Source organism: Sarcophilus harrisii, chromosome 3 (assembly GCF_902635505.1).
Source record: "Sarcophilus harrisii chromosome 3, mSarHar1.11, whole genome shotgun sequence".
Taxonomy (NCBI): domain Eukaryota; kingdom Metazoa; phylum Chordata; class Mammalia; order Dasyuromorphia; family Dasyuridae; genus Sarcophilus; species Sarcophilus harrisii.
Genome location: NC_045428.1, coordinates 419,533,872 through 419,536,593, shown reverse-complemented (window position 1 = coordinate 419,536,593; position 2,722 = coordinate 419,533,872). Strand labels below are relative to the sequence as shown.

Here is a 2,722-nt window from a genome sequence, read left to right as displayed (position 1 = left end):
GTTTGGGCAAAATTAAGTTGGTGGATTTTCTGCACTTTTATTTTGTCCATGTTATCTTGGGCTTTCCTTATCACAAAAAGTTAAGAGTATTAATCTAACACTGTTATATTAATTATATAATAATATATATTATATATAATATAATATATTAATATGTATACGTGGCACAATCAACATATCTCGAAAACCAAGATTTGTAGTTAGTACAATAATGTAACATTTTTGTTGCAGAGATAGGCTACAGGATTTTTAATCAGTTGCAATAAAATAAACTTTGGGCCTAAACCTGTAGAAGCATGTTCTTCCACCCTAAGAACATATTTTAATCAACCCTAAGACTCAGGGCCAGTTCAAGGACTTTGCTAGTAAAGTACAAAGGCAACATATATTGGGGAAGGAAGTAGAAAAAAACTTGGGATAATTTTGTCCAATCCTCTTTCCCTTTACTTTTGGGTCTAGAGAATTGTCCCAGGCTGTTAAGTTTCGGTTAGTAAAACAGAAGCAGAACTTTCAACCTTATGTCAGGGAATCCAAATCTAGCTTTAATATATTAAACGGATTGTGGATAGCTTAGAGGTGGGAAACTGTGGTTGGTTTGGGGGAAAGCTGGCAAGCACTAAGTATTGTTGACTGAAGAGGGAGAGGCCAAAGAAAACAGGCTCAAGAATAGGGTTCTTGATGGTACCAACTGTACCGATGATAGTTATTGTTTATTAAGCATTTATCTCGTGCCAGGCATTGTGTGAAGGGCATCGGGATCCTCTGCTTCATAGCCCTGGCCCAGGCTGAGGCCCAGGTTTAATAGAAGAGATGCCAGGGGGTAAATTTATCTGGTAAAGGCGTTTATCAGCAAAGAATGGTTTGCCAGGGCTTGCTATCAGTGCATTAATTATTTGCCTAAGGGGTGAAGGGGAGGGAGAAAGGGTGTAACCCTGAAAAGGATTTTAATAATTAAAAAAACGAGTTAAGTCTCAACTTTTCCCCTACGACTTACTTCCCTGTTGTGTTTTCTTTAACTTTATATTTTTATTATATCTTGGGAACCGCAAAAGCCGGAGGGAGGCCTGACCCCGGAAACCATCTTTTTGAGTGACAGGTTCTGCAGCGTCCTGGATTGGAACCTGGGATCCGGGACCCGCGGCCTGACCCCGGAAACCATCTTTTTGGGTGACAGGTTCTGCAGCATCCTGAATCGGAACCTGGGATCCGGGACCCGAGGCCTGACCCCGGAAACCATCTTTTTGAGTGACAGGTTCTGCAGCGTCCTGGACTGGAACCTGGGATCCGGGACCCGAGGCCTGACCCCGGAAACCATCTTTTTGGGTGACAGGTTCTGCAGCGTCCTGGATTGGAACCTGGGATCCAGGACCCGGGACCCGCGGCCTGACCCCGGAAACCATCTTTTTGGGTGACAGGTTCTGCAGCGTCATGGACTGGAACCTGGGATCCGGGACCCGAGGCCTGACCCCGGAAACCATCTTTTTGGGTGACAGGTTCTGCAGCGTCCTGGACCCGCGGCCTGTGAGTCTTGGAGCAGCAAAGCCTCCCCAGGCTTCTCCCCTGTGTATTTTCAATACATATTGACACCCCCCATTCCACACACACACACCTAGTAGAAAATGAACCGGAATCATGCAAGCTGAGAGGATCCAGCAGCAAAGGGCGCACTTTCCCACCCAGCCCCAAGGCCGCACGAAGCCGGAAACTAGGACGCGGCCTTCGCCAGGATACACCGGGACGCCGGCGGCCGCTCCGTATCCGGAGCCAGTCTAGGCGGGCGGCGCGCGCGGCTCCGCGTCGGCGCGCGCCCGCTAGTACTAGTGGGGGAGGGGAGCTATCATCCTTCAGGGTACGAGAGGCTGCACTGCCCATAATTTTATCCGATCGCGCGAAGCACTTCCTTGTCTGAGAACGAATGAATACCCAGAGCGGAGGCGCTTTTGGTAGCTGGGGGATGTAGCTCAGTGGTAGAGCGCGCGCTTCGCATGTGTGAGGTCCCGGGTTCAATCCCCGGCATCTCCAAAAGGCTAGATTCTTTTCTTTCTTGCTTTTTTTTTTTTTTTTTTCTTACTATTATTAATAGCTCTTTCCGGCACAATCGGAAATACTGAAAGTGACTTCTTTCCGCCCTAAATAAAAGATTTCGTGACCACAGAAAAAGTCAAACAGAAAAAAAGTACAAACAGAAAAAGTTCGGCCCCTGTAAAACAGAAAGTAAAAAAAAAGGTAACTGTTGGTTTATCAATTACAAAATGTCCATTTTTAAGTGTAGGATTACAGGCGGCACCATTAATGCTTTCAAAAATCAGGCTGCTTAATAATAAAAATTTAAAAGTACCCTTTGCCTTGATCTGGAATCGAACGAAGTGTTGGCGTGGGCGGCAAGAATTGTACCCCTAACCCACGAGTGCCCCACAAGTCAGAAGTTTTCAAAGATCTTGTAGATGAGGAATAAATACAATACCATTTTTGCCCTACAATTTATTTTCATTGATTACTGATGATATTGTTAATTTTATCCGGATTGGAAATCTAAATTAAATTGAATATATTATTTTTTCTTAAAGTAAAATATTAGAAATCTATTGAGAACTCTCATTTAAGTTCACATTTCTTCTGACTTACAATAGTGAAGCAGTAAATATTTAATAAAACAGGCACATTGAGAACTGTCACTTCTAGATTAAAAACTACAGAATCCTCAAATAGTTAAAATAATTTA

The 2,722-nt window shown here is 44.0% G+C and overlaps 1 non-coding gene across 1 annotated transcript; it reads left to right on the top strand.

The window, feature by feature from the left end:
• The first annotated feature begins 1,950 nt into the window (after positions 1-1,950).
• Positions 1,951-2,022, top strand: TRNAA-CGC. Its single transcript has one exon. It is a non-coding gene; the product is annotated as a tRNA-Ala (tRNA).
• Positions 2,023-2,722: the final 700 nt, after the last annotated feature.